The sequence below is a fragment of the Macrotis lagotis genome, chromosome 1 (genome assembly GCF_037893015.1).
Source record: "Macrotis lagotis isolate mMagLag1 chromosome 1, bilby.v1.9.chrom.fasta, whole genome shotgun sequence".
Lineage (NCBI taxonomy): Eukaryota > Metazoa > Chordata > Mammalia > Peramelemorphia > Peramelidae > Macrotis > Macrotis lagotis.
The window spans coordinates 146,323,590-146,348,702 of record NC_133658.1 but is presented as its reverse complement, the minus strand read 5'-3'; the positions used below and the strand labels follow the sequence as shown (position 1 = coordinate 146,348,702).

The following is a 25,113-nucleotide window of genomic DNA, read 5'->3' as shown; positions in this document are numbered from 1 at the left end:
GAGATGGCAGCAAAAATATAGCCTTCTATGATTGCAATGGCACTGAGTTTCAGTTAAAATACTGAGAAAAAAAGCATATGAAGCCCAGAATATCTCCATCAATTTCTGACTAGGCAGGAGAAGAGTAGTAATAAGGACCTGGTAGATCTCAAATAAGCCTCTCAACTCTAGGGGGAAAGGAGAAAATTTTGTGATTCAGAAGTACTATCCTTTGGAATAGAAGTAATAATACTTTCCACTCATTCTACCCTTCACTGGATCCCCTCCCCACTACCACAAGAGAGGATATAAAAGCTGGAGCAACTCCTTAACTTGTTTCAATCATTTTGGCTTTACTAGGTCTCTCCAGACCTAAATTTTTTAGATCCTCATACACTATTAAAGCCCCATTACATTATTAACCGCTCTCTTCCCGCTTTCCCTTGACCCACAAGTGAGGCTAGGTTCTAAAGCATGTGAGGGAGGAAGCTAAGAAATTGTGAGAAAAATATAGAATTTCGAATCAGAAAGGCTTCAGTTTAAAATCTCATCTCTCACTCTCTATCTGTAGGATGAGTCCCCAAAGTTCTCTCTCAGTCTTAGCTTCCTCATCTATAAAATGGATGTTAGAGTTTCTGTAATGACTACTTCACTGACCTGTGGTGAGGGATAAATGAGATAACTGCATCCTGGGGCTGTATGTTGAAATACATTCTGGTATTATTAAGGCATTGTATCTCTCCCCACTACAAAAGGCACCATTACAATACCAACAGCTTCATAACCATTCTGGTTGTGTAAATGTCCCAAAATAAGAGAGGAGTGTTTCACAACTTCTCCCCCAGGCAAGCCACAATATACTGGAATGCCACACAAACTGCATGTCCTTCTTCAAAAAGCTAATAATTATTATTAGTAATATTAGTTATAATAATAACAATAACAATGATGGAGAAAAGAAATGCTTATATCACGCTTACTAAGCATGTGCTAAACACTTTGCAAATATTATCTCATTGGGAAAACTAAGGAAAAATAGAAGATAAGTGACTTGCCCAAAGTTAAACAGTGAGCAAGGGTCTGAGGTCAAATTTAACTACAAAATTAACAACAATAGTAGCTAGCATTTATAAGGCTCTTTCAGGTTTGCAAAGCACTTTACAAATACCTCATTTTGCCGCCAAAATAACCCTGAGATGTGGGTGTTGTTTTTATCTCCATTAAAGGATAATGCGGAAACTGAGGCACTCCCTTGCCCTGGTTACAAAGCTGGCTCTTGAGCCTTCCTGACCCTACACCAGCTTTGATCTATCCACTACACCACAACAGCCTAAAAATGAATCCAAAATCTTCATGAATCCAAAGCAATTCTGGCAAGTCTGTGTGAAAAGTCTGAAGAAGCTGAATGAAGCATTCTAGTCCTCAAACTCTTCAGTGCCCAGAAACTATATAGAACCATGAGGATGTGACCATAACACTCACCTATATAGCCTCTAACTTTATATAAGATATATGTTTTCTCTGCCCTGACCAAATCATTGGGCACTGAAAAAAAAAAAAAGATGAAATTTCAGAATTGAACAGCAACAAGGAGAGCTAACCAAAGGCTCCACAGTAAGCTATGGTAGGAATTTTACATAGGAAAGCAGTACTTTGTCTTTATCAGACATTTGTTCTCTTAGGTTTTAGGGTTCCAAGCTGGCAATGGGCACTCGAGAAGTAACATTGCGTATCTGGATACATGACTTCACTCCCAATTCCCACCCTCCATCTTCTTAACTAGCAGATGCTTCCAAACTTTGGTTCTTTCTTCTTATTGGCTGATTCCCTAGCCTGGACCACCATTCTGTGAAGAGTCCAAGTCATGATAACCTTACTCTTAGCTCCCCTCTTCACTCTCCAGACTTTTTCCAAATACTTCACAGCAGAAAGGAATCTTCTCCAATTCCTATGTCTTATCTTTGTCTTCCAACTCCCCTTTTCTACACTGTCTTTTTCCACTGTCTTCTCCATTTCTTGAGTTTCAGCACTCTTTTCTGGCTCATATTTACATTACCACCATTTAACTATTTATGTTTGGAATACAACAAGCAGTTAATTAAAGTATCATCTTCGTCAGTCTATAGACCTATTTATCTGTCTCTCTGTCTGTCTACCTGTCTACAGAAGCCTGCTGGCCAGCCCACAAAGACACTGAACAGCAGAAAGTGATGGCTGTGAATTTAAAAAGGAGACCCGTATAGAAGCAATAGAGTGTGCACAGAAAAAAAACAGTATGAGCTAAAAGAACAAAAGAAATTACTGAATGTGATACTCTACCACCCTGGGTTTTGGGAGACTCACATCTTTGGTGCTATAAGAGGAAATAGGTGAGGTAATGCACAGAAAATGGGAAAAGATTATTAACAATTTAATTTTTTTTGCTTTATTATTGCCCCCATCTTTACAGAACAAGCATTTTTCACTAATTACCTGCAAAAGATGATGACTTTGTCTCTCTTTGTGACAAAAGAAAACAATTAAGCAAAAATATCTGATACAACTATATTTGATAATGTACATAATATTCTATCCTGGTAACCCCTCACCTGTGAATAGGCCCTAATGTGTGGAAGAAATATATTTCATTAAATGCATTATTTACACTGAGACCTGCATTGATTTTTCAATATTTCTGTCATTGTATATCTTGTTCTTTATATTTCTTTATTTTACTCTATATAAGTTTGAAATTTTTCCCACATTGCTCCAAATTCCATATATACATCATTTTTTATTACTCCTGACTATTCCATTATAGTCACATACCCTAGTTACATTGTCCTTCCTGAATTAATAAGCATCTACTTTGTTTCTAGTTCAAAGACTGATGCTATGAATGCTATGGTATACATTTGAACTTTGTTCCTGTTTTTGACTTAGAGTATTCATCTAATAAATGGATCACTTGCTCTACAAATCTGAGCAAATTAGTCACTCTCCTTGCATTATTGCAAACTAGAATTCAAAATGACTGAACTACTTTATAATATATCAACAAATGCTTGTCTTTCCACATTCCTACCAACACTGAATATTCCCATCTTTTCCAATATGTATGGTGTGAGATAAAATCTTATAACTATTTTAATTTATCTTACTATTATTAGCAATTTGCAATTCTAATTTGGAAACCAATTATATCCTTTGATCATTTGCCAATTAGGGAATGTCTCTTGCTGGTTATTTGTGACAATGCCTTTTATATTCTGAATATCAAAACTTTTTCAGGGATAAATGATGTGTTTTCCCACTGAATTCTTTCTAATTTTGTCTTTAATCATGCAAAAACTTTTAAAATTTATATAGTTAGAACTGTTTAATGTATTACTTTGTATAGCTTCCTTCATCCTTGATTAGCTAATAATTCTCTCCCTATATATGGTTTTAAAAAACATATTTTATTATCTTCTGGGTTTTTTAATGGTGTGACTTTTATAATCAGGTCATATTTTCACTTTGAGTTTTCTTTGGTATATGGTATAAGATGTTGGTCAAAATCTAATTTTCTGCCAAACTGCTCTTTAGTTTTCATCGCAGTTCTTGGAGCAGTACTTTGTTACTTTAAATTTTGCTTGAATATATGAATTTTAATCTGTATATAAACCAAGTAGGCTGACTGGATCACATTACAAAAAATAGGAAAAAATATGATTCTGTGGGATAGAGGATAATGCAAGAAAGATAACCGGAATGAGATTAATCATACACTTAGAAAAATAATCCACAGCAGTAATGGAATTGGAAAAGGCTAGGGAGACATGAAGACCAAGTAGATCCCATCTCTGTATATATGGAATAAATGAAAAGCACCTAGGACTTAGAGATGTTATATTCTGTTTGCCATACATAGTTACTAAAGCAGATAGCGCAAGACTTAGATCACCATCTGGTGGCTTACTCAGATATAGCATGCAATCACTATTCCACCCACAAATTTTCAACAATTTTATGAGTGGAGAGAACTGCTTAATATAGATTCCTCTTGTCTTCTATCCACAGGAAAGACTACACCAAGCTAGATTAGAAATTCAATGAAAAATTTAAGAATACCCTTCAAATGAAATCAATCTAAAGTGATTGTAGATTGAATTTGATGTTTAAGTGATTTAAATGATTGGGGGAAAGGCAATATTGGGACAAAAATATGTGAAGAAGAATAGTTCAAGAGAGGCCAACAACTTTGAGATTATATGAAAAATTAATTCCCCAAGTCGTAAATATTTTCTTCAAAAAAAAAAGAACTGGTCTGGATTGTACATAGAAAACCCTAAATAATCCCCAAAAGAATAAAATATCTTTTATTTTAACAGATAGGATACTGATCCAATTCACCCCTCCTTATGCAACTTTAATGGCTCCTTGCTCCAGAAGACTTCTCATACTGTAACTGGTCTTTCTTCTGACACCCAATTGGCTTAATCCTGTGCAGTTCAACACTCCTAGGCTCAAATGATCAACCAGCTTCAGCCCTCCTTGTAGAGATTATAGGTATGTGCTAACATGCTTAACTCAAGAAAACATTTTTATTTGGCAGAACAAAATACTGCCTTTTAGGTTCCTTGAAAAAGATGATTCAAGATTCCTTGGAATAGACTTCTTTGACCACAAATATCAAAGATGGCATAAAAAAGAAGATATATGCTCATCTAAGTTGTTAGGTACTGAGATGGAAGAGAGAAGAGGACTTCTCCATAGACGGTTGAGATACTATATTTTTTTATTTATTTAAGGCACTGGGGTCAATGCCCAAGGTCATGTAGTGAGGTAATTGTTAAGTGTCTCAGGTCAGATTTGAACTCAGGTCCTCTTGACTCCAGAGCCAGTGTTCTGGCTGCCACCTCGCTGCCCCTGCTGATATACTACAGAAGTTCATTTGAGGAAGATACCTTGTTGACTCTATCTCACACCTGAACATTGCAGAACCTCCTAGGAGAGGGTATATAACCACTCAAACAAGGAAGACTAAGTGGAAGAAAAATGTTAGTACAACTAATAATCATATTTCAATATGCATTTGAATGGATACTCTATTGAATTCTTCATCTGTATATGTATTTGTGTGTATATATATACACACATACACAAATACATATCGATCATGAGTTGAATGAGGATTTGTACAGGAGGAGAAAAGTGGTCTGGATTGCCACTGGGAAATTGCAAAGCTCCTTTAAGGATCCCAAGTTTCCCATGAAAGAAAGCAAAGGCCCATTAAAAAATATATACATATACATATATATATATATATATATATATATATATACATATATACATATACACATAGATAGATACACACACTAGCATTACATCAGAGTCATTCTGTGATAATTAGACATGAATATCAGTATTTCTGAAGAAATAAAAATGAGTATCACACAGAAGGTAATGGAGAGGCATGTGATAGTCAAAAGCAAACTGTAAACATAAAACCAGTAGAGAAATCAAAGAAAAGGAGTAAAATATGCCATCAAATAATTTTAAAAGAAGAGAAGATGGACTAATCTATGACTAGTAAAAAGATTTACAGGGTATCCTTGCAGTGTTGAGAGAAAGTAGGGAAATCCTGTAGCATATTCAGTGGAGCCCTGTAAGGTGAACTTATCAGAGGACATGAACAAAGGTTGTATAGGATAGGCAAGAGTACCATCAGTAATAGAGAGAACCCCTGAACTGATGAGATTGTAGAACTATCTGAACACATATGCTGCTCATCATGATCATGCTCATCAAATTTTGAGAGGACAGGAGTCACAACTAGCAAAGGAAATTCAGTCCAATGAACATTTAATAAGCACACCACCAAACAATCGCAACCTATCCTGAATGTTAATGATGTGCTGACTAACCTGCCCTCCTGAATAGGAGAATTTCAGCAGCAGAAACAGAAGTAGATGATCATTTCAATTTCCCTTGCCATAATGAGTAACCAGTGAGAACTACCAACCATGAGATGTGACCTGTCAGAAGAGTTCCATCTAAGGCCAAAGTAAGAGCAGAAGCAGGAAGGGCAGGGCAGTGCTGCCTACATATCTCCATAGGCACAGAGATGCCAGGGAAAGCAGTGACATGACTGCTGCCATTGCCTCTGAAAACATGGCTATGACAGGCTTTTGGTCAATAAAGGCAACATTTTTCTAGAAGTAGCAATAAATTCAACACAGCATCTCCACCTTCTGGGGATACAGCCAAAAGAGCTATTGGGAGGAGGGAAAAAGAGAATAAGCAACGTCTAGTTAGGTCAGGAAGTGGTGACCCCAGCACCTCACAGGGTTGCATAAGTATGTTTCATTTCAGGCCCCACACAATGAGCTCTTTGACTTCAATGTCACAGGCTAACCTTACCTCAAAGGATTAGTTGTACTAACAGCACATAAACTGAAGTTATATCTCAGTGGCTTAGATAAACACCTCTTTGGGGGCGGGAGGGTGGAGACAAAGTAAGGGAAAGGAGTATCTTGCTAGAATTCTTGTTCAAAGGTTTCTGTGCCGGCCCTCAAAACTGCATAAAGGTACTACTATATGCTTGCTCAACCACATAGCTTTATTTGGAACTCTGTTCCTCATCTGTTAAATTCTGTCTTTGAGATCTCAGACTGTAAACACACCTAAAAAGGCGCTTCCAATTTTTCCATTTCCATTATTGTCAATTGTCTATGGAGTTCAAGGGCTCTGGCAAATAGAAGATCAGAGACAGCTATTGAGTTTTGTTTCCATGGGAATTCTAAGAGGCTGAACTTGGCAGTGATGTGCTCAAAGAAGAGTTTGCCATCCCAGCCCTGATGATGGTGGAGGCAGCACAGGCTGAGAGAACCCCAGCATTGCTCAATTTCATGTCTATGGCTCATCACCAACTCTTCGTTTTTCTTAGTTTAAGGCAAAGATTTCTCTGAATTTTGGGTAAAACTGATTTTAACTGATTTAAGACAATAAGGAAATATGATGTCTTATGGTAAACCAGAGTCTATTCCTTAGGTATTTCAAGACCCCTTCTCAGATATAAAGCAACATTGTGATAATAATAATAATGATGATGAAAATAATACTAATCATCATAGTATTATTTCAATGTGTGCAAAGTACTTCACATATGTTGACTAATTTGATTCTCACAACAAATTTGTGAGGTGGGTACTCTTATCATAATTTTGTAAATAAATTGAAGAGCAAAATTTAAGTGATTTGCCTGGGGTCACAAAGACTTACAAAGTGTCAGCAGGATTTGAACTCAGGTCCATATATTAGGTGGCACAGTGAATAGAGGGTCAGACCTAGAATCAGAGAGAGAGACTCATTTTCTTAGTTCAAATCTGATCTCAGACATTTACTAGTTGTGTGATTCCAAGCAAGTCACTTAACCCTGTTTGCCTCAGTTTTCTCGTCTATAAAATGAACTGGGCAAGGCACTTCAGTATCTTTGGCAAGAAAACCTCAAATGGTATCTTGAAGAGCCAGACATGATGAAAACAACTGAACAAACAATAGCAATCAAATGTTAACAGGAAAACAATGAAGTAATACCATCTATGGCCATGCTGTCCATCAAGCCTGTAGTTAAGCAAAAGAATGATCAGGGAGAGGAGAGAAGGGAATATATATAAAGGGAGGATATCAAACTCATCAGCAACAAAGAAACAGACTTCAACGTCCTGTAGTTACATCAAAGGGTCAATCATTAGTGATACCAAAAGGTCCTAAAATGGATATTGTTTCTACACCGTCTTTTCTAAATTCTATCTTTTCTGTAGATCACATTTACAGTTTGCTTTTAAAGTTTACAAAGCACTTTCCTTCACAGCAGATCACATAATCAAATTCCATCCCTTGGGTAAATACCTATAGGCTCGGCCCTCATTTCAGATCTCCTGACCTACTCCACTTTCTGATTCAAGGATTCTTAATCTTGTTGGTGTCATGAACCCTGACTACCTTCTACCCACCCCCAAGCTTTGACAGTTTGATAAAATATATAGATACTTCATCAGAATAATGTTGTTTTTTAAAAATCCATAACTGAAGGAAACAATACATTTCAGTTAGATATTAGTAAAAATGAGGTTTCCTCCAGGTACCTTTGTGAATGATTGTTGCTGCTCATTACTTGCCTTGATTTTTTTCTATAAATTATCATCTTGGTTTCAAATCTAACTTCAGACAGACGCCATTCCTAGAATAAGTTACAACTGAAATCATGTCTTTACTAACCCTGAAAGATTTGTCTAGGCTCCAGATCCTCATCTACCTTGTATGACCTGTCTCCATTCTTCCAATCCCCAATTATTATACACATGTCCCAGAGTCATCTTGACCAGTTTTCATGTTCTAAAGCAGAAACAGGGAGATTTAGGATAAAAAAACAATATTAAAAAGCTTCAATAGATCGATATTGATCATGCTGTGAGAGAAGAATCAGATCCAAATGGAAGAAAGAAAATAGAGAGCAAAAAATGATATAATACATAAGATAATTTTTAAAAATTGAAGATGAGTTTGGTCTTCATTTAAACTCCACAGTTTCTATTCTAGATATGGATGGTATTTTCCATCACAAATCTTTTAAAATTGTCTTTTATTATTGTACCACTGAAATGAACAAATCCATCATGGTTGATCATCACCCCATGTGGTTGTGAATGTGTATAATGTTCTTCTGGTTCTGCTCATTTCCCTCAGTATCACTTCATGAAAGTCTTCCCAGACTTTTCTGAAATCCCATCCCTCATGAATTCTTATAGAACAATACATATAAATATACCAACACATACACATACCACAGTTTGTTCAGTTATTTCCCAATTGATAGGCATCAGCTCAATTTCAATTCTTTGCCACTACAAAGAGCTTCTATGAATACTTTTATAGATGTGGAATTTTTATCCTTTTTCAAGATCTCTTTATTGCTGAATCAAAGGGTATTGCATGCACCTTTTTTGCAAGTCCCTCATTAAGCACAAGGTCTGACACTACTATGAGACTCTATATATGTCTACTGAATGATTGCTTCCATTCTCTCTCTAAGAACCTCTTAATATGATCTGACAGTGATTCCTTTCCTTCATTCTCTAAGAAAATGGGAGCCATTTCAGCATTGTTTTCTAGTCAGGTCCCATGCAGATATTTGTAATCACTGCACTTAGAGAAATTTAATAAATGTGTATATGTAAACCTTTAAATAAAAAGCTTCAAAAATCAGTACAAAACAAAATTACTTTTCCTAGGACTCAAATAGTGAACCCTAGACCTCTTTCTGTTTTCTGTTTTCTTTTCTTTTTTCAATTCTGAGAGAGTTATTGTGAGTAAACATCTAGTTTATTTGCTATAGCCATCAGTATAATTCTCTTAGTCCTAAGACAAGAGGGAAAAGAGAGTATAGTAGGAGCCATTATGGGCAGAACTCATTCAACTTAGACAAAATGATATAAATATTTACACCAAAATGATATTTTGAACCTGTGTGCTTAGACACTTCTGGTGGGTGCCAGATGCTCAGACACATCTGTTTCAAGATAAAACTTAACTAAAAAGCATCCAGACCAAATGGTCCTACGTCTCAAATTTTTGTCCATAGTTTTTAGTTTGTGGCCCGGGGAAATGCACTCCTGCAAAACACCTAGGGCTCCTCATTCTTTTTTGTGAACTCAGAAAAAAATCTGATACCTCTATGGTTGCTATGCATGATGGGTCAAACCAAAGTTCTCACAGGTCAACCAAAAACAACTGTTTAAATTTATCCAAATGGTCAGTGAGACAATGTCCCTAGAGCCACTAGGCCATATAAAAGTCATGCAGCCCAGACTCCAGAGAGAAGAATACAGTTAAATAATTAGATAAATGAAAACTGAAGTGTACTAGACAAGCCAAGGAATTTCTAGGGAAGAAATAACAGCTTAGGGTGTAGTTCAGCATATTGTGTATAGAAACTTCTAGTTTGTTAATGGGAGACAAAGAATTGACAAGAATAGGTCAAAGGTGTGAATCACACAGAACTTCTTTATCCTGTGTCAAACCATATGAAATACCTGTCCATTTGATTTACTGAAGAGAGCAGGAAGAGAAAAGAAAAACGGAATTCTCTTCCCTGGTAAAATGAGCAGTGTAAAAATTTGCTGCCTAAGTGAAGGTCAGTGTTTTACCAAAAAAGATTGAACTTAAAATTTCTTTTAACATTCTAAAATGGGCCTTGCACAGAGGTGCTGACCTGCCTTATGGCCCACATTAATGCAAAAAAAAAAAATCACTATGCACAAACTGGCAGAATAGGAGCAAGAACTCAATAAGGAATAGAAATAGAAATCTCATCAATGAGGGGACTGCAGAGAACAAAATGGAGGGGCTGAATGCCAGGAGAGGAGGAGGTAAAGTACATATTAATTCTGAAGCCAGGACCAAATTATGATTTCAAAAACTATTCCACAGAAAAAGATTATAAGGGGAATAAAGCCTCCAAACTTTGATTCTTTGCTGGTGAAGAAGGGGATCAACCTGTAACTCTCTCCTGCCCTTCCATGTTCCATACTAAGTGTGAGAAGAGCTCAGCCACTATACTCTGCTTTCCCAAGGAACTTTTGCACATTGCCCCCCCACCCTCTGGCTGAGAATAGAACTCAAATTTCTGTCATTAGTTCTGAAAAACAGATGTTAATAGATAGTTTCATTGTTCTACTCAATATCTTTTTAACTTTCTCCCAAACCATCTTCTTCCTTTCCCTTTCTATCCCCTTCCCTTTCCTTCATTATTATGTTATTTCCTTCGAAAATATAAGCTTCTTGGGGTGGCTAGGTGGTGTAGTGGATAAAGCACCAGCCTTGGAGTCAGGAGTACCTGGGTTCAAATCCAGTCTCAGACACTTAATAATTACCTAGCTGTGTGGCCTTGGGCAAGCCACTTAACCCCATTTGCCTTACAAAAAAAAAAAACCTAAAAAAAAATACAAGCTTCTTGAGGGTATAGACTATCTTGCTCTTGCATGTTTGCAACCTCAGTGTCTAGCAGATAGTGTTTCATGAATTTTTTCGTTAAATCATTCATTTTTACAACCTAAACAGGCACAAAAGTGAATTTTCTCATGCAAAAATTCATAACCTTTTGGAGCAGCTAGGTGACACAGTGGAAAGAGTACCAGCCCTGGGGTCAAGAGGACCTGATCAGGTCCAACCTCAAATGCCTAATAATTACCTGACTGTGTGACCTTAGGCAAGTCACTTAACCCCATTGCCTTGCAAAAAGAAGTTAAAAATTTGAGGAGAAAATAATTTACATGTCATAGATCCCCTTTGGCAATCTGGTAAAATCTATGGACCTCTTCTCCAGATAGGATTACCAAAAAACAAACAAACAAAAAAAATCAAACAACCAAATTATACAGAAATACAGTTATCAAAAAAGAAATCTAAGTTCACAGACCAGGTTAAGAATGTCTGTTCTAAAGTCTTGTGGTAATTCTGATAGGCTCCCATAAATGCAAATTCTCCTGTCACATTGAGATATGAAGAACTTGGGCTTCTCAAAGACCTACCAATTAGGAGTAAGCAGTGGTGGATGGAACAGTCTGAACTTTGCAAGATAGATGCTGCAGATCAAGGAGTCTGGATACATTGAATCAGGCAGAACCAAGGGCCTAATATGTGTTCTTAATTAAGAACAATTACTCAGGGAAGAGTCCAGTTAATGGGAAAGCAGTGTGGTCCGAGTTATAAACCAGAGGTCATGTCCAGTCAAATTAAAGTTCACTGAGACAGGAAAAGAACTCCAAACGGAAGTCTAAGGCTTGAAAAGGTGGCAAGTTGGTTCATCAGCCAATAACCGTTTATTAAGCTCCTATTGTATGTCTGTCTCCTATTGTGTGTCCTATTGTATGTAAATGCTAGGTCAGAAAGAATATACTATGGAGGTGTTTGTGTCAGTTTAAAATATCAGTTTGCCTTATGGAATTTTCTTGCCAATGAAAGTGTTTTTTTTTAGACTAAGCACACGCTCTTATCCTAGTACTCAGATGGCTCGGTACTGCATCTCCTTTCTCAACTGTGCCTCATGTTGTGGAGGATCTGAACACAATCAAATTAAAGAGATTTCAAATATTGGCAATGTCTACCATGTGAAAAAACAACCTAGCTTAAGTGCTAAGGGCTCAGGATGCAAAGACTGTCTATCAGGTGATGAATTTGGAGGCCACTAGAACTCATGAAACAGAGAAAGGTTGTGATGTGTCCATTGGAAGGAATATCCAATGATGATGAAAATCAGGTATCTCCCAAAGCTCAAATTCTGACAGTAGGGTTAGAGATAGCAAGATTCAATAGAAATTTGCTCATTTAATTTGCTGATGACACAAAATGGGGGAGAGAGTTGAGAAGTTGATACAAAAAGAACTTGGAAGACTAGAGCACTGGATTGAACGTAGTATGATGAAATTTAACAGGGACAGATGTAATGTTTTAAGTTTAAATTTAAAAAAACAAAATTCACATGTACAAGATGAAGCATGAATGGACAGATAAGAGTTTTTCTGATCTAGATCTAGGGTTAAAGGACCTACAGTTGATGTGGCAGCCAAAAAAGTTAACGAGATCTCAGTCTGACTTAAAAAAAATGGAGCTTCAAGCTCCTGGAACAATGTCTATACAGTAGGCATTTTATAAATATTCAATGATTTGTTGATTGATAGTTTCCACAACAATAAGGAGAGGATAATCCTTTTAATAATGTTTGTCCCTCAATTTTGGGCTGTCTGCATTGGAGAATGCCATCTGTATCCAGATAAAGAGCCATGGAGTTTGAACAAATTTCAAGGACTATTCCCTTTAATTTAGAAAAAAACCCAGATATCTTATTGTCTGATCTTGTTATCTCTTATACTTTTTGTTTCTTCCTTAAGGATGTGATTTCTCTTTCATCACACTCAATTTGGATCAATGTACAACATGGAAACAAAATAAAGACTGACAGATTGCTTTCCATGGGGCGGGGGGGGGGGGAGTAAGATGGGGGGAAAATTGTAAAACTCAAAACTCAAATAAAATCTTTAAAAATAAAAAAAATTTTTAAAAATGTTTGTCCCTTATTTTCAAAGAAGTCAATTCACATATGGAGCACAGTATTGAGCACTGAGTAGCAATGTAGAAAAGACAATGATTAAGGAGAAAGGATATAGAAAGTGACAACCCAGCTGGTGAAGGGATTCATGATCATGAAGGTCATGTAGATTAGACTAAAGAAAAGAAGTTTCAGGGGGGCACAATAGCTTCAAGTATTCTAAGGACTATTGGATACTTTTTAACCCTAAGAAGAAGAACTAAGAATATTGGGTAGAAATGGTACAGTTGAAGATGGTTCCTTTTAGGCATGGATTTATCAGACTAGAAGGGTACTACAATCTTTCCCAATTCTCAAATCTTGTGATTCTATGAAGTATTAGAATTAAAGTCAAAACCCATAGCCATTCTTCACTTTGACACTGATTCACAGGGTAAATTGGCAAAAATCACAGCCTCACTGGCCTTCAGTTTCCTGAACTATAAATTGAAGTTATCTTCCCTTGCATTCCCTATCTCAAGAGATGTTGGGAGCACAAATGGACTAATATAGATGAAATCTATAAGATATCCAAATTGGTTTATTAAAAGAGAATATAATATTCTTCCTAAAATTTCTAGGTCACTTTTGTTTCTTGCTTTGTCTTAATACAAGAATATAGCAGATGTGGCAAAGATGGCATTTGAAATTGGTTCCCCCCTTCTTGTTAACTAGATGCTCCTACCACACCAAGAGTTAGAAGTCTGTGGGTTAGTGCTCATGATTCCTTATACTATCCCCCCAGTCCCTTGCAAAGAGGCAATGGTTAGTGGTTTTTGTCCACCTCTAACCTCCCTCTGCTCACATAAGAGTTATTTTATCTTCTGACTGCTACTTTTATTAATAAACATAAAAGTGCTCTAAAAAACACATTCTCAGACAACCCACACTAGATGCTACTGAACCTAGTGGCTTGACTCACTAAGGACCTGCTTCTGAATCTCACCCATATTATTCAAGGGCATAAAGACAAAAGGATCACAGAAAACCCCATGAGGGAACCTGATGTTTTGGGCCATGAAGCTCTATCTGCTCTACAGTAGTGTCCAGAACTTGGGTCCACAAAGAAACACACACAATCACTAAAGAGAATGGAACCCTGAATGCAACTGGAGCTCTGTAACAGAATGGACACAAACATAAGCTCCCCAGCTCTGTCTTGCTCAGAGGAACAACTTTCTGGCAAGGATAGAGAACAGCCATGTTAGATAATTATCATGAAAGACAATTTCCACTGGGTTTTACAGCTGCTGCTCCTGGGTGGGAGGAGTGGTTCCCTTGTGGCAAGACAGCAGGTGTGGGATGTGGCTGGCTGCCCCCAGATTCTGTGGTTGCTTTGAGGCATGTGATTTTTTTCTTGTGGCCAAGTGGAGGCTGGTGGCAATTGAGAAGATTGCAAAATATGATCATTCAGCATCCTGCCACTGTGACCTAAGCATGTGAAAACAAAAAACCTGTAAAATCCAGGATATTTCTGTTCAAAGTTCATCAAATTCTGCTAGGTGTTTTAGAGACTGGAAAGAAGGAATGAGATGGCAATTGTGACTTGCCATCAGAACAAAGGAAGCCCAGTTCAGTTCTGTTTCATATAACTCATTTCAGTTATGGTTCATCTAAATTCTTGATACCAGCTATCAATGTGACCTCAGGTAAATCATTTCATATTTCTGGGCCCCAATTTTTTCATGTATGAAGTGAAGTGTTTGGACCACATGCTCTCTATGATTCCTTTATTTTTTAAAAGTTTTTGCAAGGCAATGGCCTTGCCCAGGGCCACACAGCCAGGTAATTACCAAGTGACTGAGGCCAGATTTGAACTCAGACACTCCAGACTCCAGGGCCAGTGCTCCATCCACTGCGCTACCTAACCGCCCCTATGATTACTTTTCAATTGTAATATCCTATGTTTCTCTAATTTGATAATGAAGCATACAAATAAGTCCTGTGAAAATGTCATGACTGCAAAGCCATGATGCATGGGACCTGAGAAATAATTCTTCTAAAGATTATTTATTATAACCAGATCAAGACTGGGGCAGCTAGGTGGCACAGTACATAGAGCAACAGTAGATAGAGCACCGGCCCTGGAGTCAGGAGTACCTGAGTTCAGATCTGGCCTCAGACATTTAATAATTACCTAGCTGTGTGACCTTGGGCAAGCCACTTAACCCCATTTGCCTTGCAAAAAAACCTAAAAAAATAATTTAAAAATAACCAGATCAAGAAGGCATTATTGTTGATTTGGGTGTGGGGGGGTGGTGGTAGGGGAGAAGTCATCTACTTCAACTTGGAAACAGAACCTTTCTTTTGCAACAGTATTCTGCCCTGAGCAATGGAATTTTGGGAAACCAACCATTGACATAGCCTTGACATTCAAGAGCCTCTATTGTTATACCAGATCATAAGATTAAATATTTAGATCTGGAAGGATAATTGGGTAGCTAGGGGCTATAGTGAATAGAATGTAGGATCTGATATTAGAAAACCTAAGTTTAAATCTGGCCTCAGACACTTATTGGCTGTGTGACATTTAATTGCTGCCTCTCTGTTTCTCACATCTGTAAAATGGAGATAATAATGGCACTTAACTCTGAGATGTGAGGATCAAATGAGGTAATGTTTGTAAAGCTTTTTGCAAACTTTAAAGGACTATAGAAATATTAGTGATGATGATGATAATGATGATGATGGTGATGATAAAGCCCTCTCATCTTAGAGATGAGGAAACTGAGGTCCAGAGAGGTTCGATGGCTTGTCAAGGATATATAAGTAGAAAGTTGCAATCCAATGCTCATTTCATTGAACCATGATGTCAGATCTTAAAAGTGAGAAGGAACAAAGGGAGAGTTCAGCAACATGGTGAAGTACATGGGATCATTTCTGGTGCCCCACACTTTGCTCTTCTCCCATCTTGTTATATTCCTCCATTCTCCTTGACTACTCTTCCTCCAAACTCCTGTGCCCCTAAACATGCTGATATATTCAGATAACTATCTAGAATTGAGTTCTTAAGCTTTGTGGTGTCATGGACACCTTTGACAGCCTACTGAAACCTAAGGAACTCTTCTTGGAAGATTTTAAAATAAAAAATAAAGACACATAATTATTAAAATAGAAATCAATTATGAAATTGTGAAAAAAATAAATTTAAATTTTGAAAGAATCAAGTAAAAACTCTTGATCTAAGGAATCTTGGTTCTATGAATTTATTAACTGATATTCAGGTGTTAATGGGTAACAGGTATGACGACTGCAAGCAATCTATTTTGACTTTGTTATTTAATTCATATTTGATGGCTTAACTTTGTTTAATGTGTGTTTGGATTGATGACAAAATAAACTGACTCTTGGGGGAAGAAGGGTGGAGAGAATAACCATGCTTGGTTATTCACTCAAAGGATACCTAAGGGAAATAATTAGAAACAGAAGCCAACCGTGCCAGCATATGCCACCACTATAAAAGTCAGAAGAGAAGTTATGGTACCAGGTGTTGCCCTTGTAGAATGTTTGCTATTATACACTATACATCATAAGTATTTAAAAAAAACTTATTATGAAATCTATGCTCTAGAAATCTACTTCCTAGGAAAGAAGTTTAAGATCAATTTTAAAACAAGTCAAGTCAATAAGGGGTAGCTAGGTGATACAGAGGATAGACTGCTGGACTTGGAGTAAGGAAGACTCATCTCTCTGATTTCATATCTGACCTCAGGTAGTTACTAGCTGTTTGACTCTGGGAAAGTCCCTTAACCTTTTGACTTAGTTTGCTCATCTGTAAAATGGGTACATATCTCCCAGGGCAGTTGTGAGGATATGAGATAAACACTGCTTAGCAGAAAGTACGTACTATATTAATGCTAGCAAGTATTATTGTTGTTATTATTTTTATAACTGATGATGATGATGTCTGCCCCTCATTCTCAAAGATGACCATGACATCAGGAGGTGATGCCATGGCAGGCACATGAATTGGATTTGAGTGAGGGAATACTTCTCACTTTTTCCTTTGGCACCATCTGGGTCCAGTGGCCAGATATGAATCAGGATGATCAGATGGATCAGATGGATGCAAGGCAATTAGGGTTAAGTGACTTGCCCAAGATCACACAGCTAGTAAGTGTCAAATGTCTGAGGTCAAATTTGAACTCAGGTCCTGTTGACTTCAGGGTTGATGCTCTATCAAAACACCACCCCACTGCAACTAGGTACAAACAAGATCTACATAGGAGAAATTACAGATGATCTCAGAGGGTAGTATTGAGATTAAGGAGGACTTGCAAAAGCTTCTTAAATCTTATAGGTCTTTAGTTGTGGCTTGAAGGAAGTAAGCTAAGTCCATTACTCAGAGTATTCCTCTTTCTTGACCCCATACAGGTACTAGATCACAGCCCCCCATCTCCTCCTCCCCATTTTCAACTCTCTTTTATATATCACCTTCCCCCAGAAGAATGCAAATCCCTTGAGGCAAGAACTTTTTTTCCTTGTATTTGTATACTAGAATATTATAATAAGGGCCCTCTTGCTTTCTCTCTCTCTCTCTCTCTCTCTCTCTCTCTCTCTCACTCTCTTGTTTTCTCTCCATCTGTCTATGCCCACAGGGGAGAGTTAGCCCATTTTTCTAGAAAACAGTTTGAGTCATGCACATGACTAGAATTTCTAACCTACAGTTAAGAAAAGCAACTACTGAGATGCAGTGATTCTTAACAATAAACAATGTGCCAGGCACACTATGTGAATTACTTTAAAAATTTTATGTCATTTGATCCTCATAACAACCCCGGCAGGGAGATGCTATCTATAGCTCTGTTTCACAGAGGAGGAAACTGAGACAGATAAAAGTTAAACAACTTGCCCACTTGTAGGTAGTAAGTGTCCAATGTTTGATTTGAATTCAAGACCTGGTCCTTTCTAAATTCTATTGACACCTGTCAGTGTTGGGGTCCACTGATCCCAGGCTTTAGTGAGTACATGAACTTGGGTGGGAAAAAATTGTCTTTTTTTTCCCACTAACTTTTAAATAAAATTTTAGACAACAAACATCATACTAAGGAGGGGTCCACGAGCTTCACCATACTGTCAAACGGGGCCTCTAAACAAAAAAGGAAAAGAACCTGTGATCTAGATCAATTACTCAATCCCTAAGCATTAATTAAGTGCCTACTGTGTGCCAGATACCTTACTTGCTAAGCACTAGGGTTGTAAAAAAATGACAAAAGACAGTCCTGCCCTCAAGGAGTTCACAGTCTTAGGAAACAACAACAAACAAACATATATCTAATCTATCTAGATAGATTTACAATAGAAAAATTTGTAAATATATTTATCTAGATTTAGATATATTATAAATCAATAAATCTATTTATTATCTATTATCTATACATTATATAATTATCATGTAGTTAATATATTATCTATCTAAAATATTATATAATTATCTATATATCTATTAATTATCTATAAGTGTACAGCTATACAAAGTTATATATACATATATAGGACCATATTAAAAGGAAATAATTAAAAGAGAGCAAGTAATAGAATTAAGAAGGGTTGGGAAAAATTTTCCTGCAGCAGGTGGGATTTTTATCTGGGACTTTTAAAAAAGGAGAGATTAGGAAGGACAGAATTTCCAGGTGTGGTAGATATCCAAATACCCATAGCCAAGAGATGGGAGTATCTGGTTTAAGGAACAGCCAGAAGACCAATGTCCCTGGATCTAAGATTACTTGGAAGGGGATAAAGGTGTAAGAAGCCTGGAAAGGTAGGAAAAGGTCATGGTTTTTTTTTAAATGCATAGAATTATACAGGAAAACAATTGTGTTGAAATGTTTGTCAAAATATTTTTGAAAAACAAACTTGTGGTCCCTGTTGAATGTAAGAGTAAGTAATGGAGAATCATTTCAGACCATCATAACAGAGATGATTCAGGAGAACTTCTAGAAGGTAAAAACTTCACATATGTCCCAGAAAAAGAAGGAAGGAGATTAATTCATGTAGAAAGTCTCATGAGCACCTGTCAGGAGGAGGGAAGGAGATGAGAAAGAAGGGAGGATATTTCTCCTCAAGGAACTGGGGGCAAGATGGGCTCCTTTCCTGACCAGTCCAATAGAAAGCTTACTAGAGGTAGCCAACTGGGAAGAAGAAAGATGCAAAGCACTGAGAAGCTTCTAAACCTACAGATGAGGGCTAAGAAAGTGAATTTTTCAAAAGGGTTAGATTGGGGTCCATCACTTCTTTGGCAGTCTAGTGAAATCTATAGGCCCCTTTGCAGAATAAAGTTTTTGAATGCATAAACTACAAAAGACTTGTAAAGGCAACTAATTATATTGAAATTCAGTGGTTGCTTTTTTTTAAGTTCACTGACATCATGTTGAAAACCTATGACTCTGATACTTTTTTAAATTGAACCTACTGACTAAATAAAGACCAATAAATAGCGGCATCTTATTTGGGCAGCTGAAAGCTGATTAGGTAGACAAAAGCAAAAGAATGGGGTTGAATCAGATATAAGGAGAGCTGAGAGAGAGAGAGAGAGAGAGGCCCAGGCATCTGCACATGTGCATAGGCTCCTGGAACTGACTGAAAAGTAATCTACCCTTGCTTGTTATATGCCTTCTAAGACATCAGGGGATGTGAAAGGCAGAGAACACAAAGGAGAAATCTAAACATTCACTTTCTTCAAGAAGATTACAATCTATCAGAGGAAACACTATGTACTCACAGACAACTAGGTGAGCAGTAGATAGAGTACAGGCCTCTCAATCTGGATGACCTGAGTTCAAATTCTAATTCAGATACTTACTGGTTGTATCATAAACAAGAAGGCAAAGAAACAAGAAAGCAACTATTATGAGTGAGAAACTGGACGAATCACTTTTACAAGTATTATCTCATTCAATTCTCCTAACAACCTTGGAAAGGAGGGGCTATTATTATCCTCATTTTACAGTTAAGGAAACTGAGGTAGACATGTTAAGCACCTTGCCTACTTACAGCTGCAAAGTGTTTGTGATTTGATTTGAACTCCAGGCCCAGCATTCTATCCGCTCTTTCTAAATCCATTCCACCTAGCTACCTCTTAAACTCCTAAGGTCGCAGTTCTTATACACAAGCTGTTTTGCAAACAACTTTGTACAGACAAGATATAAAAGTCATCAAACTTAACTTCCCTCTGCCTCAGTTTCTTCATCTGTGATATGAGGACAATAAAAGCATTTATATTCCAGGATTTTGAGGATAAAATAATAAAATATTTGCAAAATGATTTGCAAATCTTAAAGCACTGTATTAATGCTTATTATCATCATCATCAATTTTATTATTTTCAATATTACAGATAAAAATATATACAATGTAAAAAACATGGAAATTTCAGGGTAAGGGTCCCAGGAGCTGAGGGAATCTTGAAAGGCTTTATGTGAGAGTGGCATTTAAGCAGAACTTTGAAAGAAGTCAGGTCCTCTAAAAGAAGAGGGAAGAAGGGAAAGCATTCCAGACATAAGGGGAGGAGATGGGGATAGCTATGCCAAGACCCAGAGACAAGGGATATGAGAGGAACAGTAGATGGCCCAGTTGGATTGAAGCACAAAGTACACAAAGGAGAGTAATATCTGGAAACAGAGGCTGTAGCCAGACGGCAAAGAAGAGTTGAGTGCAAACAGTGGCTTATATTTAATCCTAGAGGTTACAGGGAGCTTCCTGAGCCAACAGTGAGGAAGATCTCTATATAGTCTAGGGGAAAAAGAGGTTTATCCAGTTTTGTCTTTCTACATCTGAAAGACTGGTTATTTCTTAACTATTCTTCCCCTTCCCACCAGGTGTCTCTTCCTCTCAGCCTAAACAATTCTCTGAAATGCGCCATATTTGTCACCTATTCTAAAACTTTGACTTTTCCCATCTGACTTCATGGGGGAGAGCATCTGAGAAGGACCCTTCTTCTGGCTCCTTCACATAACATACCTGAGAACAGTCATGAAGACCCCTTCCCCTTGGCTGAGTTCCTTGTCCTGAAGTAAGTACCCAATCAACAATCAACCAATATTTATTAAGCATTTACTAAGGGACTAAAGAAGCTTTTCAAACAAAAGAAAAAAACAGCCCTTTCCCTTCAGGTATTCACGTTCTAGTAGGCAAGAGATCATGCAATCTATGTATAAACAAGATATATAGTCAAGTTGACTCAACAAACAGGTACTATGCCATAATCTGGGGATGGAAAGAAAGGGAAAAAAAACCATTCTTCCCTCAAGGAGCTTACCCTCTAATAGAGGAATCAACAGGTAAACAACTATATACAGTATAACTATATATGAATGAAATTGTATAAATTATATATTATAAAAATTATGTATAAATATATAAACTAGATAAACTTTATAAGATGTTAATTTTATATATAAATTATATAAGGTATATAAATTTAAATGTAATCTATATTAATTTTATAAATAAAATATATAAAATTTATAATTTAGAGACCATATCAGAGAAAAGACACTAGCATTAAGCAGGGACTGGAGAGATTATTTGCAGAAGATGGAGCTTTAGCTGAAACTTGAAGAAAACTGGGAAAACCAGAAGGTAGAAATGAAGAGGGAGAAGTTCCAGGAATGAGGAGCAAGTCAGGGAACATACTCAGGAGACTGACTGGCCTATGCAGCTAACAGCAAGGATATCAATCTCACTGGCTTACTTGGAGTAAAGTGTAAGAGAAGACTAGAAAGTAGGAAGGGGTCAGGTTATGAAAGGCTTTGAAAGTCAAAGAGAGGGTTTTATATTTGATCCTCAAAGCAAAGGAAGCCACAGGAGTTTATTGAATTGGGGAATGGGAAGGAGGGAAGACCGAAGAAAGAGGATACTGTCAGACTTTAGGAAGATCCTTTTGCCAGCTGAGTGAAGAATGGATTGGAGAGTCTTGAAGCAGGGAAACCTACCAGCAGTCTATACCAACAGTTCAGAGGTGAGGTGAGGGCTTGCCCTTGGATGGTGGCAGCGTCAGAGAAGAGTACTACACAAGAGATGTTGTGAAGTTAGAATCAACAAGCCTTAGAAATAGATTGGATATGGGGATTAGGGAATGATGCCCAGGTTGCAAATCTGGATGACTAGAAGATTGAAGGTGTCCTCGACAGAAATAGGAAAGGTAGAAAGAGGGGAGAACTGAGGGTAAATATAATTAATTTCCTTTTGGTTATATTGTGTTTAAATGTGTTTGGAATTCAAGAATTCCATGCTTTTATAGACTCCCTCCTCCTATCATATCCTGAAGACCATTATTCTCAAAGATACTAGGTGATATCCTTCATCGTATCCCTTCTTCTTCCTTTCTCAATCTGCTTTGGGTATATTTGTCTTGGCCCTAGTATAAAGGAAGTCAGTGGGCTACCCTAGTGTGAAAATATCAGTACTGGCCCCAGTGAGATACTGGTTCATCTGCTTTCACATGGAAGTTTTTGCTTCTCACTCCTCAGGTCCCTCCAGTTAAACCAGTTGGTTTTGTGTTGCCTTTGAGTCTTCTCTTAAACATAACTAAAGAAAAGGTTCTATTCCTTTCAGCACTGAATGATTGATCAATTCTTCTATGAAGACTTTTTTGTCCAAATATGGATCCTAAGAGGTCAACAACCTCTTTTACAATCTTAACCAAACATTGGAGCTTTCAATTCAGAGGAGGAGATAAAGGTGAGGGAGGGGAAGACTAAAGCTAGAAGTTCATCAAGTCAAAACCTAGAGCCTCATGACAAAAAAGAATTATCTCACATGGTTCACCAGTAAAGTATGTTAGCTCATGTGTCATGGTGTCACAGAGTATGGAGACAATGCAGGGGACAGTAAAGAGCTATCTGCTTTGAAGGAAATAGACCAGGTGGATTCACATAGGTTGGTTAGGTCATTTTTTGCCCCTTGTAAGTAGCAAAGTAATATAGATGGATAATGCCCCATTTTAGCTACTTCACTGTTAATGAAGACAAGGTCAAAAACATGGAAAGGATTGAGATATCCTATTGAACAGGAGAAATAGGTAGCAAGGATACAGATCTTTAAGGTTTAAAAAGCATTTGTTTACATACGTTACTTCATTTGGTCCTTACTACAACTTTGTGAGGTTAATTAATATTGTCTTTCCCATATTACAGATGAAGAAACTAAGATTGACAAGTAATTTGCCCAATGTTGTACAGTTATCATTTGAGACAATAATTGAACTCAGGTCTTCTTACTCCAGGTCCAACATTCTAATCACCTGCCTCCATGATACTTTAATTAGATAAAATTATCTAAAATTAGATAAATAAAAGGTATAGATATGAAAATATAGCACAATTGAGTGATGCAGTACATCCTTTGCATTGAAGAGTTCTTACACATATTGTATTTATTGTGTGGTTTCATATTTGTGTGCATGCCCAACTCTCATACAACATCAAAAGCACTTTAGTACCTCAAAAAAGTTTAAAAAAAAAGTAAATTAAAGTATAAGGCTTTGAGTTCATGTTTCAGATACTTTGAGCTCTACTATTCTTCCAAGACTTATTCGCCTTTGCCTTTGGTGCTGTTCATAGAATCTTCCCAATGTTTTTTCAAACCACTAACTAGATATTAATACTCAGGTATTCAAGTCCCTAGGAATCCTTCATTGTTAACATCCCCATCAACAGTGGTTATTTAATGGTACTGCCTAACAACAATTCAACAATTCATATTTCAGAAAGCTTTAAAGGTGGCAGAGGGTAGTTAGTGTAAGTGCTGTTATTGTCAAATTACATATGAGTAAACAAATAAAAAGTCAATGCCTTACCCAGGGTCACATAGCCATGTGGTATCAAGTCAGGATTCTAACCCAGGTCTCTCTTTATTCAAGTTCAATGTTTGTTTGTTTTTAACTCTACCACATTATTTTTCTTTTGTTTTGTAGCTGGAAGCAATCAGGTTTAAGTGACTTGCCCAGTCACACAGATAAGATAGAATTTGAATTCAGGTCCTCTTGACTCCAGGTCAGGCATTCTATCCATTGGAACATGTAGCTTACTCTAAACTGTTTTTATTTAATGACCAACATCCTACTGAGTTAATGCCTCTAGATAGTCATGTTATGGCCTCAATAACAACAATTTAAAAGTAAATTTAGCTAATTCCTCTTTTGTTATTGTGAATAATTGTTTCTTTTTTATAAAATACTGGTGAATGTTTTTCATCCAAATTTTCCCATAAAAGAGAAGACATCCAAGTTTCATAATTTTTTCTATATTTAAAAAGAAGGCTTAAATTGCTAAACTAACACTCCCTGTAGTAATTCTACTAGTATTCAGAAGTGAAGGCAAATCCTGGGAGTGACAATCAATCACCTTAGGGCATGTCCTAAAACCACAGACACTCCCAAAGTGCACTTTAATAAAGAAATTTTAGAGCTAGAAAAGTCTTCAAGGTCCAGAAAAATAACCTGATAAAATGACAGACTGTAAAAATACAGGACTTGTACAACACAATAGCTTGTGTCTAGAGATAGTTAGCTGGACCTGGAGGTAGAAAAACTCAAGTTGCTGAAAACTGCCACACTGGAGCCTCAGACACTTTCTAGCTGTGTGATCCTGAGCAAGTTACTTAGCCTCAGTTTCCTCATCTATAAAATAGGATTAATAACAGCACCTCCCTCCCAAGGTTGCTGTGAGGATCAGATGAGATATTTGTTAAGTGCCTTGCAAATCTTATATAAATGCTAGCTATTTTTCTTCTTCTTCATTATTATTATATTATTATTATTATTATTATTATTTTAGAGGTAGTCACCCTCAGAAAAAAAGTTTCTTTAAAAATTTGTTGAGCTATTTTTTAATCCTTTAACCCTTTATTAGTCCATTTTATCAATGAGGAAACTGATGCACTAAGAAATAAGAAGAAAAAGATCACAAGAATCTGATTCAAGCTATATTATACATAAGCTGGACAACCCAGGACAAATCTCTCAGTACCCGGGGTCAGTCTCCAAGACAAGAAATTGCTAATCAAATGACACTTATTCCCAC

The 25,113-nt window shown here is 37.0% G+C and overlaps 1 protein-coding gene across 8 annotated transcripts in view; it reads right to left on the bottom strand.

Annotated features, from left to right (window-relative positions):
* Positions 1-25,113, bottom strand: part of CSGALNACT1 (chondroitin sulfate N-acetylgalactosaminyltransferase 1) — a 426,592-nt gene that overhangs the window by 114,632 nt on the left and 286,847 nt on the right. The gene's annotated exons all lie outside the window — the stretch shown is intronic.